Source organism: Pinus tabuliformis, chromosome 6 (assembly GCF_031772625.1).
Source record: "Pinus tabuliformis cultivar Carrire ecotype Pingquan chromosome 6, CPIR1, whole genome shotgun sequence".
In the NCBI taxonomy this organism is placed as follows: domain Eukaryota; kingdom Viridiplantae; phylum Streptophyta; class Pinopsida; order Pinales; family Pinaceae; genus Pinus; species Pinus tabuliformis.
In genome coordinates, this window is record NC_142292.1 from 120614460 (window position 1) to 120627194 (window position 12735).

At 36.7% G+C, this 12735-nt stretch overlaps 1 pseudogene; it reads left to right on the forward strand.

The window, feature by feature from the left end:
- Nucleotides 1-398: 398 nt before the first annotated feature.
- The window catches only part of LOC149257636 (tyrosyl-DNA phosphodiesterase 1 pseudogene), a 39641-nt pseudogene continuing 27304 nt past the window's right edge, over nucleotides 399-12735 (forward strand).

A 12735-nucleotide genomic window follows, 5' to 3' on the forward strand; every position in this document is an offset into this window, starting at 1 on the left:
AACCCTTTCAGTCCCAACTGCAGGGTGATATGTCCCTTTGGATTCCATTTCGCGTTTATCCAGCCTCTTAAAGCTTTTTCAGTTGGCCATAGACCGATGAATTTCCCTATTAGAGCATGATCTTTCATGAACTGGATCCTTGCATCGATTCGATGGCCTGGTAGTTCTACCCTTGGGCATATAGAGGCCACTGGTTTGCATGTAGCAGAGCGTACTTCTGGTGGCTTTTCATCTTGTTTCGTCTGTTGGATTTTCAGATCTTCATTATTCTCATTCTGATTTACAGTTCCCTTTCCTTCCTCATTCAGAAACTGTTCATTGTCATTTTGTGGGGGAGGTCCATCGCCCTCCCCTGGCAGGGGCTCCATGAGGTCGTGTGCCCTCTGTCCGATGTATGAATGGGCCTGAATCCGTCAGATATTGCAGGTATTATGCAGTTTTTCAAAGCCTGCCGTCGCTGCAAATGTACAAACCCTAGAACGCAGAGCGCAGAGCCATCATGTAGTTAATTGAGGTTACATAACTCTTGCCACTCATTTAACTCAGTTAATCCAAGTTATAGGACTTGGAGTTCAGTTATGCATGAGATATTTCTAATTTGTAGCAATCTAATTTAGTTATATTAAGTTGTGTTCAGTTAAACTAGTTTTAACTATTGATAGAACTAGTGGGAGGTCAGTTGTGTAGTGGGACATCAGTCTAACCTAGTGATCAACCAATTAACTAATCAATCAACCCAAAATAGATAATGCATGCAAATAATTCGAGTTCCCCCAACTATGGTGGAGATTCCAAGGGAATGTAATCAATTGTAGACTATTCTTGAGTGTACAAGTGTTGCATGCAATCAGAGATCTAACCTTGGGAATTGCACAGTCAATTGGAGGAAAATTCCTAAATAATAGGGTCCTAATTCCTCAAGATTTGTGCAAGGAAATAAGGGCTCAAGGAGAAGTAGAAATTGACTAAGTCTGGGTCAAGCTTCTGATTGAGCAGAGAGATAGGTTATTCGCTTGCAGGTTGAGCTCAAATAGAGATGGGAATTGTAATACATCTCTTTTCATCTAATTAATGAAAGACAAGCTGAAGGGGCTTTTAGCAGTTTCTTTCCCCTAGATAAATCACTATGCATGTGTGGTGTTTCTTATTGCATTTTTGTGATTGATGTTCTAAATTGTGAATTAATTTCTATAGAGCGGTAGAGTAGGATTGTTTCTCATGATTTAGATTAAATTTCATTGAGCAGTTATAATTCTATCACCATAAATCTCCATGGTATCAAAACTGGATCCACATTAGAACACGAATTTCAATTTTTTTTTCTCAGGAGGTTCAAATATGCAGGATCAATGTAGCAAGATCTCTTCAGAGTTGGGAGGATGACATCCAATGGACTGAGATTAGAGTATGCCTTGGAAGGTATATCAAATTTCATTGCATGGAAGGATTAGATGGAAGTGGTCTTTGATGACAATGGATTGTTGGAATATGTCAAGACATGCATTGCAACACTAAGATCAACTAATGCACACAACCTAGCCCAATGGAAGAAAGATGTAGTCAAGGTGAGGAGAATAATATTAGATGGAGTGCAAGACCATATTGTCTCAAATCTCCATGGAGAAGAAACTCCTTTCGCAATGTGGAAGGAATTAACTAAGATATTCGAGAATAGTAGTGACCATAGAAAACGAGACCTCAAAGACAAGCATTGAAAAATTAAAATGGAGAAGAATGATACTATTCTGTAGTATCTCACCAAATTTACACAAGTTCGGGATGAGCTTGGAGAGTTTGGTGTGGTTGTTGTAGAAGAGGACCTGGTGAGCCTATCTCTTCTAGGCCTTCCAAAGTCCTAACATAGCTACCAGAACTCTGTGAATGGAAGGGAAAATTTACCAAAGTGGGAAAGGTTGTGGTCTGACTTGGTTCAAGAAGAGTTCAAGAGAAATAATTTGGATGGAAATGCATTCAAGAGAGGGGAAGAAGAAAATTTTTCATTGGTTGGAAAGGGGAATAAGGGCAAAGGGAAGAAATCCCAAACCAAACCAGAATCCAGCCAAGGGGGAAAGAACAAAAACTTGCTTAAAATAAAATGCTTCAAATTTCATGAATTCAGGCATTATGCAAAAAAATGTCCACACAAAAAGTCTAGCAAGAAGAACTCAAAAGGAGTAGCACCTGACACATTGGCTTCATAGTTTGAGCTAGAATTCACCTTGATCACATGCATGGGCAGCACCATAATGAGGGGTGTGTGGTACTTGGATTCGGGTGCCTCGTTCCACATGACTGGGAGTAGAGAGTTTTTCAATGACCTGGAGGAGAAAAATATACAAATGTGTTTCAAGTCTATTTGGGCACATCACTCCCAACTATCAAATCAGTGTAAACATGGTCTATCAAACTCTAATTTAGTTGCTGCATGCCCTAGACATGCCACCCCATTGAGTGCTTTCATTCATGAGAGTTTCCTAACTTTAAACCCTACTGAAGTGCTTCCTTGGGTAACCAATGCACCCCTGGTCAGGGGTAAGTGCTCTAAAGAGTAGGTAGCCCCATTCAAGGCTGCATTGCAGAGCACCTAAGCCCACTCAAGCCTGCGCTAGGCAAGAATCCTCAAAATGTTCATTGGATCCTGAGTATATTCCTCCTTTATGGAGCCTTCTAGAAGGAACCCAACTCATATCCTATCAAGATGAGCTCGACTTAGGATAGCCTTGGATCATCTAATCCTCTATACTTGCATCCCTTTGAACATGGAAATTAATCATCCAATTATGGAAAACCATTCAATGCCATATTAATGACAAAACCGCTTGCATTCATCTATAAATTGGCCTCCCATCATAGAGCCAAAGAGCTTGGATATTATAGAGAAATATTGTTGGTTTAGAGACTTGAAATGATTTCAAAGAAATGTTATGTTGCTGGATTGACGTTGGTATTGGTGTGATGAAGGGCTTGGACTAATCTGGATGAGTGACATGAGATCGAACCACATTGGGTGTAACTTCTCCTTCTATCAATCAATAAAGTTGTTTGTTCCTTTTCCAATACTTTTGTCTATATCTATGATGAATGTATGTTCAAAAGTTGTCGATTCCATTTGTTTACAATAAATAGATCATATGCTTTGATTGTTGTCGTCTTCTATTTATGTTGGCAGGTACCAATTGAGTGAATTTAGTTTGAGCGGGAGTGACGAGAACAAATTAAAGGAGACCAGAGGAAGCGAAGGATCACAAGTAGGTTCTTTTATCTTATCTGTTTATTGTAGGAAAATGTTAAACATATTTACTTCAGTTGTTCTGAGTGTAACTACCCACTTAGGGTAGATATACTTATTCGTAGGTATAAATTATGTATAACAAATTGGCGAGCATACTAGGGAATGACCATCATTCCTGGTAGTTATCCCTTGTCTTATCAGCACCAGTAGATTTTGCTTGAGTTCATTTACCTATATTCCGTCATTTTAAAGCTTGTTTGGTCAAAATGTGTGCTTATTTGTGTGCTGATAGTGCTCTCTGGCATCAACAGACAATTGTTCTTGACATAATGTGCTGTAGAGCAGCCTTATCCTAGAGATAGTGCTCTGCAACACATTGTCTCCCACTCAAGGCTACGCTGGTCCCTGTCAAACCAAAAACTCATCTTTTTGCTTGATTTTTTCCAAATTGTTTCACATCTTGTTTATTGAATGGTCAATGTTTCTCTATCCCTGAAGTCCAAATTAGCATTTCTTTTCCATGCCCACTTTGGTTTTGTTTGTTCAATGTTTCTTTATGTTTTATTTATCATTGTTGAATCAATTCCAAAGTTAGCTTAAATTGATTAGCCTTTACTTTTCTGAAAAATAATTGTCATAAAGTATCCATTTCTTGTGAAAATCATTGATTGCTTGTTTGTGCATTTAGTTTCTTTATGTTCATCTAAACATTAAAGGAATGAAAAGAAAAACATGCATAATGCATTTAGAAGTTTGTGTGTGCTTTTAGGAATGGTATAGGGAAAGTTGCATTAGATGTGCTCTATGCTCTTTGTTTAGAGATTCTGATTGCTTTATCCCTTTTAGTTACAATTTTCATTGTTTAAATCAAATGAAAAGAATGTTTCCCATCTTAGTTTCATTCTAGGAGTTTCAAAAACATCACGTGGTGAACTTGAAAGGCAAACTTTTAAACAAGATCAACTAAAATTTATCTCAATTAACCTAATGGAGCATTGTAACTTAATCCATAACATTTAGAGGTCTAGGCTAGAGACATGTTCTGACATCGTTAAAAATAACCGCTGTCGCTAACGATCTGCGATACATTCTGAGTGTGATGCCTCATTCCACATACGTAAGTATATCATAGCTCGTCCATGTACTTTTGGGTATATTGGGTGGTGTTATAGTACGAAAAGTATAAGGGAATGCTCTCACTATGCGGTTTCACATTAGACAACGCTAACACGAATTGGGCCTCCACGTACTTTCGGGTATATTTGGGAGGACTACATTAGGTTTCTATCCATCCATAGGTAACCGAGTCGTCCACCTTGTATAATGTGATACACCAAAAACAACATTCGGGGAGATTACCTGCACGTATGTTAAGTCCTTGGCTCCTCCGAGACGGTAAATTGTAGTTCATAGTTACTTGGTAATTCTTTTGCCTATATTACCCTATTTTTGTTTATTTCTTTTATAATAAAACCAATCAACAATCGTGGAATAAAATCAACCTTGACCCCGTTGTTAGCATAGGACAACAAGTAAACTGCCTTTACCGCTTGAAGCTACACCTAGTCGGCGAAAGCGGTCTCGTTTAACTGAGTCCAGTATGTTGTAGCTTATATTGTGTTTTAAGTTTATTTATCAGTTATATCACTATCGGGGGGTTCAACCTCAATGAAACTTCTTTATATTCTTCACCCCCTGCAAAGTCTAAGAGAAATGAAGTATTTTATTTATCTTATATCGAAATCATAAAGGAAACAATTGCTAAAGAATTGGCCCATGCGATCAAGTCAAATCGCAATATAAATAGTTATATGGAGGGGGTCTTGTTTTATATATATGTGTGTGTGTGTGTGTTAGTGATGCGATTAAATTGCAATCACAAAATTCAGCGGGCATTCATATGAAATTTAATCGGATTTTAATAAAAATTTTAATGAAATTTAATAGAGTCTTATTAATTGATTAAAAAACAAATTTATTTTATTAATTAAAAACAAATTTATTTTATTAATTAAAAAATAAAAAACAAATTTATTTTAATTAAAACAAAAATTTATTAACTAACCAATTTATTGATCAAATAAAAAATAAAAAATAAAATTAATAAATAAATTAATTTAATTAATTAAATAAAAAGAATTAATCAATTAAGATTTATATAGATAAAATTAAAATAAAATTATTATCATTAAGTGTTAGGAATCATGTGTCGGCCAATATAAAATTAGGGTTCTTAGTTTATTTATATCCAGGTCGCTGGCTCTCTTCTCTCAATAATTTCTCATTCATATTCTTTCTGTTTTGTCCTGATGATGGACCCCCTTTGGGGTTTGAAACGTTGGCAGAATGAACAAGAAACTGTGGATAATCCGGATCATGAAGCTACATTCATATGAAGTTTTACCACGGGAATCACCGATCACCGATTGCAATAAAGGTGTATCTAGAAAACTGTGCAAAGGCTTTGGAAAAGACGGAAAAAGGTATGGTTACACATTTTTATATGTATTTCTATTATAAAGGATTATAATAGAAATAAGCGGCGATATGAAGGGTTATGGGTTAAGCCCAATTATAAGTGGAACTTGGATATATATATATGCGGCATGAAGTATAATCAAAGGATTAATAAACATTAATCGAAGGGTTGCGATTTGCGATAGGCTAGACCTGATATTACATATATTATGTTTAATTCTCCCATCCGCGATATCGCATAACACTTAATATATATGTATATGCCTATGTCGATTGTGATATGGGATGGGCTGGGCCCGAATATATATATATATATATATTGTGTTTAATAACTCCGACGGGTCCGCAAAGCGTCTTATGCATATGTGTTCGTTCATTCGCCAATTGCAATTTGCGATGGAGATTCCAGACCCGATATTACATATATTATGTTTAATTCTTCCATCGCGTCTGTTATATTGCATATCATTAAGTTTTATATTGATATATCATTTGAAAGGGCTGATTGCAATTTGCGATATGAAGTGGATCCGATGGATTTATGAAGCAAAATTAATTATTTTTGAGTTCCATAATAATCAAAGGTTGCGTTAATTTTGCTGTGAAAAAGGAAAAATCAACGTTAAAGCCGAATCTGAAGAGGAAGGCAGTTGGGCATGTTTTCTTTGTATTTTGGCCAATCAAAATGCCCGATACATGCGTAAGTCCAGATTTATGCACAAGTCAAAGTCAAACACTATTTATTACGATTAAAGTGGATTAATCACTATTAAGGCATATACAAAAGAACTCAGCGACCGATTAATAGGGCAAGCTAACAATTATTCTCATCTTCTAGTTCAATTATTTCTTGTTATTGTATGTTCTTTAAGGTGTCCGTTATCCTCTGTAAAATTCTGTAATAGTTTTTACTTCAGATAGTTAGAGAAGCAGTTAAATAGTTTGATAGTTTCAGAGATTAGTAACTGTTCCCAATATATAAAAGAGGAAAAACTACAAAGGAAAGGGCGTTGTTAGAATTTTGGAGAACCCAGAGGCAAGGCCATTGTATCCAAGGTATAATTGTTGATTAATGAAGAATCAAAAGTTTCCATGCATTTGTTGGGTATGATTTTGTGACTTCTCTGTTATGTGCCATTTTATGTTTTCTTCCTTCAAGTATGGTAATGAAGCTGCGGGTATTTATTTGCTTAGGAAGATAAAGTTAAAATTCCTTAAAAGAGTGCTCCTGTACTTGAAATTTCACCTTTCTTTCTAAGTTACAGATAGTAGTTTCTGTGCAAGGCAACATATTATCTTTAACTTCTCCAAGAGTCATAGATAATAGGTTCTATGTTAAACAACATATTGTTCATGATTCAGTTCTCATCTTCATAATCCTTCTAAGTTATAGATAGTAGTTTCTGTGTAAGGCAGCATACTATTTTTAACTTCTTCAAGCTGTCTTCATTTACCATTCATATTCAGCTATCAAATGGCATTTTTATATTTCCTTGTCATCTAAGTATTGAGAGTAAAAAACCAAGTCTCGAGGTCCTTCATTTGAGAACACAACATATATCTAAGTGACAAATAAGTGACAGTAAATAATATTTATTAATGTCTTAAGCACAATTTTTATATAGCCAAGAAATTGGTTTCTTAAGGTACAACATTAATTGGCGCCGTTGCCGAAGAAAGAAGACAAGAACACTTTTCCCTGGGTTTTTCATGTTTTCCTCTGGTTGTTTAGTGAGGGGGAAATACTTGGCTGTTTCGAATAAAATCAATAAAAGGCGACTCCATAATAACAAAGACCATAGAATAAGAACACTTTTCTTGAGTTCATTAAGTTTGAAGCTGATTCTTGAGAGTGAAAAGTTTCAGCAGTTGGTTGTACATTCACACCTGTGATTTTCACTTACCACATTGGTTGGCGACTCCACTGTACTTTGAATTATTCTTTTCTGGGGTTTAATGGCTCTCATTGCATTCTTAGTCCATAAATTTGATCCATTTGATTTTACTGGGATCACTGGCTATCCTCATGATATGCCTGCATTTTCTGTGTGGAATGAGTATCTTTCAAGATTCAGTAGAAAGGAATATGAAGATCCAGCTCAGCACCTCCAAGAGTTTCATGAATGCATGGAGCAGCAGGGCATCATTCATGAAGATGTGAAGATGAAGTTGTTTTTTTTTCTTTGGACCTAGAAGCTAGGGTTTGGTTCAGGTCTCTTCCTCTTTCAAGCATTTCATCTTTGAAAGATTTCCATTTAGTGTTCAATTATTCTTATAAAACTTATTATCCACACAAGTTTCTTTTTGAAGGTTGTTGTGAATATTATGATGCTAAAGAAACTTTATAGGTTCAAGATAATCTTGTTGATGAAATTAATGGTTTTGTTGATAATATATCAAGAATTCAGAGTTATGAGCAAGTCTCTAAAAGCGAGGAGCTATCATCTTCTCAAAATGATGCGGAGAGGTTTATAAAACATTCTTCTTCAATAATATCCCAAGTAGAGAATTGGTTGACTCTATTCCAAGCAAGTCAAAAGAGTATTTAGATGGAAGAAAGTTCAAACATGTATCAAGAATTTATGCTCAGTAGTCGTGTTATGAAACCAGCTCACAAAAAGATAGAAAAGAGAGATCCACGACTTAGAATTCAGCCTCTTCGAGGGGGCAACCTCCTTTACATTACATAAATGAATAATTCTTGGATGATACAAATGAAAATACCTCCTTTCTATATATAGGAGTCTAAGTGGTCCCAATACAATCAAAGCCTACATAACAATAATATTGTAGGGCACAACAATAACAATAGTGGGCTTCTATGTGGCACAATAGTAACAATATGGGCACTACATGGGTACATCAATATAAATAAGGGGTATAACTACAATAGTAATGGGGTAATCACTAGTATTATAGGGACCCAACATGCCCCTCTCCTTCAAAAAAGTGTTGTCCTCAACGCTTGAGTAGTTCAGGATACTTCTGCATAAAATTCTCATCCTCCCATGTGGAATCTTCAGCGGATAAGTTCTTCCACTTGATAAGATACTCTGAAATTGATCGATTTCGTAGCTGTCGAGTTCTTGTTTCTATGACTGCTTCCGGTTCCAATATAATTTTTCCTTCTTCGTCAAGTTCTGGCAATATTGTTTGAACTGGGAGCTTGTCGCCTATAACCTTCTTTAAGCATGAAACATGGAAAACTGGGTGCAATCGAGAAGCTGCAGGAAGCTCCAATTTGTATGCCATAGTACCAATCTTTTGCAACACCTTGTACGGACCATAATACTTTGGTGATAATTTATTATCCTTCTTAGCTTGCTTGAGGGACATTTGCTTATATGGTTGTAGCCGTAGGAATACCCAATCACCTACATCAAAACTTCTTTCACTGCGATGTTGATCTGCCTGTTGTTTCATTCTATTCTGTGCCAACACAAGGTTATCCTTTAAGAGTTGGAGGACTTGTTGTTGATGTTCGATGTGATGTTCCACTGCCTGAACCTTAGAATTTTCTCTTAAATATGATGTGATGGATGGTGGTTGATACCCATAAAGTGCCATAAATGGGGTCATTTTTGTTGCTGTATGAAGGAAGTGTTATACCACCATTCAGCCAGAGGCAACCATTTGACCCATTGTGTCTGTTTATCAGATACAAAGCAACGAAGATATCCTTCCAAACATTTGTTTACTATCTCAGTTTGCCCATCAGATTGAGGATGATAAGATGAGCTATGAGCTAACTGAGTACCAAGACAAGAAAATAATTCTGTCCAAAAATTTCCAGTGAAAATGGGATCTCTGTCACTTACAATAATCTTTGGGTTTCCATGTAGCTTTTGAATTGTTTCCATAAATGCAGTAGAAACTGTACTGGCTTTAAATGGATGTGATAATGCACAAAAGTGTGCATACTTGGTAAGTCTGTCAACTACCACCATGATGACACTCTTTCCCTCAGACTTGGGTAAACCTGTGATAAAATCCATTGAAACCTCCTCCCAACGTTGGCTTGGAATGGATAAAGGTTGTAATAGACCCGGTGTCTTAATTGTTTCAACTTTATTTTGCTGGCAAACCAAACATTCTGCCACAAACTTTTGAATATCTGATTTAAGGCCATCCCAAAAAAATTCCTTCTTAACCCTGTGGTAAGTTTTTAAAAATCCTGAGTGCCCTCCTAAGGGAGAAGTGTGCAATTCCATAAGAATCTTTTGTTTTAGCTGGGAATTCTTACAGAGGTATAAGCGATCTTTGTACCATAACGAATCATTTTTCCAGCTAAATGTATCAGACGTACTGGAATCTTGTTGTAGCTTTCGAATAAGTGCCCACACTTCTTCGTCATTCTTCCATTCCTCCCTTGCTTCATTTATCCAATCTGGTTGGATAATAGAAATGGCGCACAACAATGCTTCCACATCCTCATCCTTTCTTGAGAGTGCATCTGCCACCACATTTTGCTTCCCTTTTTTGTAGATGATTTCAAAGTCATAACCCAACATCTTTGTGACCCACTTTTGTTGCTCTTCAGAGGATAATCTTTGTTCTAAAAAGTATTTAAGGCTATCATGATCCGTTTTTACCTTGAAGTGTCTTCCCATTAGGTAGGGTCGCCATTTCTTAAGTGCATGGAGTATTGCCAACATTTCCTTCTCATAAATAGCTTTGCTTAAAAACTTTCCCTTGATTGGACGACTTTCAAAAGCAATGGGTCTTTCATCTTGCATTAGAACAGCACCAATTCCATTTCCTGAAGCATCACATTCCACAATAAAGGTTTTTGTGAAGTCCGGTGTAGCTAAGACCGGTGCTTGGCACATTGCCTCTTTAAGATGTTCAAAGGCCTTTGTTGCTTCCGGAGTCCATGAAAATGCATCTTTCTTCAATAATGTTGTTAGAGGTGCTGCTATTCTCCCATAATTCTTAACAAACTTGCGATAATACCCTGTCAACCCAAGAAATCCTCGCAGATGCTTTATGGATGTGGGGATTTTCCATTCCTTAATGGCTTTAATTTTGCTAGGGTCTACCTTAACTCCTTCATGAGATACAATATGACCCAAATATTCCACCTCCTGGACTCCAAAGAAACATTTGGATCTTTTTGCATATAATTGTTTCTCCTCCAATAGTTGTAGCACCCTGTCAACATGTTCAACATGATCCTTCCAAGACTTGCTGTAGATTAGTATATCATCAAAAAATACTAACACAAATTTTCTAAGGAATGGTTTGAAAATTGAATTCATCAAACCTTGAAATGTTGAAGGTGCATTGGTAAGGCCAAAAGGCATGACCAAAAATTCATAATGACCCTCATGAGTTCTAAATGCCGTTTTCGGAATGTCTTCAATCTTCATTCTGATTTGATGATATCCTGAACGAAGATCCAACTTGGTGAAGTAAATTGATCCATGCAATTCATCCAGTAATTCATCAATGACAGGAATGGGGAACTTATCTTTAATAGTGAGCTTGTTGAGCTCCCTATAATCCGGACACATGCGCCATGATCCATCCTTCTTGTGCACCAATACTACTGGAGCAGAGAAAGAACTTTGACTCGGTTGAATTATACCAGCCTCTAGCATTTCTGCAACCATACGTTCAATTTCACTTTTTTGGACATAGGGATATCTGTACGGCCTGATGTTTGGAGGAACACTTCCTGGAATCAGATGAATAGCATGATCATGATCACGCATAGGTGGGAGACCTTTGGGAGTCTCAAATACCTTGGAATGATTGTCCAGGACTTTTTGGAGATCTGGAGAAATAGATGATTCCAATGTGGAAACATCTAGCGAACATAATTGTGCAATTACACCTCTTTGCTCCTTTTTTAGAAGCTTTGTCATACCATTAGAGCTGATTATCTTTCCTGGTTTCCCTGCAATACCCCTTAATTCAACTTCCTTTCCTTCCACAGAAAATTTCATGAAAAGTTCTTGAAAATTAAAAGCTATTGTACCCAAGGATTGTAGCCATTGGACTCCTAGTACAACATCAGCACCTCCCATTGGAATGGAAAGCATTGGGCTAGTCAATACATATTCTCCCATGGATAGCTTGATATTATGGCACTTTCCAAGCAATTTATTGTTCCTCCATTTGCAATCATCACTTGACACTCTGGTGCTGGATATAGGAAGCAATTCAATTCTTTTGCTACCCTACAATGAATAAAATTGTGGGTGCTTCCTGAATCAATCAACACTATTACCTTTTTCTTCTTGATTTGTCCTTCTATCTTGATGGTTTGAGGAGTGGTAATTCCCGCCAATGCATTACAAGATATGGTCGGATTTATTTGTTCTTCATCTAGGCTTTGTTCCTGGAATATATCCTCTTCTTTTGACCTTTCTTGCTCCTTTTCTTCTTCCTCTTCACAATCTATGTAGAATAATTTCTTCTCAGCACACTTATGACCTTTTGTGTATTTGCTATCACAATTGTAACAAAGCCCTTTTGCTCTTTTTTCTTCCAATTGTTGTGGTGTCAACCTTGTAGGTTGTGGAAGACTATGGGCAACAACACTTCCATCTTTATAGTTGTGAATGGTATGCTTCCTAGTTGCCATAATTTTGCTTTCCATTTTTCTTGCTAACCTGAATGCCTTCTCTAATGAATCAGGTTCCCAAAGGCGCACATCATGTTGGATATTATCCTTTAAAGACCCTATGAACACATCAATCCTATGCTCCTCTGGAATATCTTTTACCCTTATGTTCAATTTTTGGAACTCCTCAATGTGCTCCATTATTGAACCCTTTTGTTTGAGACTTATCAATTGGCTAAAAAAAGTGTTGCTTTTTGTATCCTCATAATGTGCTATCAATTCTTCCGTAAAAATTGCCCAAGTGATAAATTGTTTACGAGAACAAAGCCATTGATACCATACAAACTGATTTGGTTCCAAATATAAAGTTGCCATACGTACCTTTTGTGTGTTTTGCACATTATTGAGATCGAAGAATTGCTCCATCTGTAATATCCATGTGGCGGGATCCTTGCCA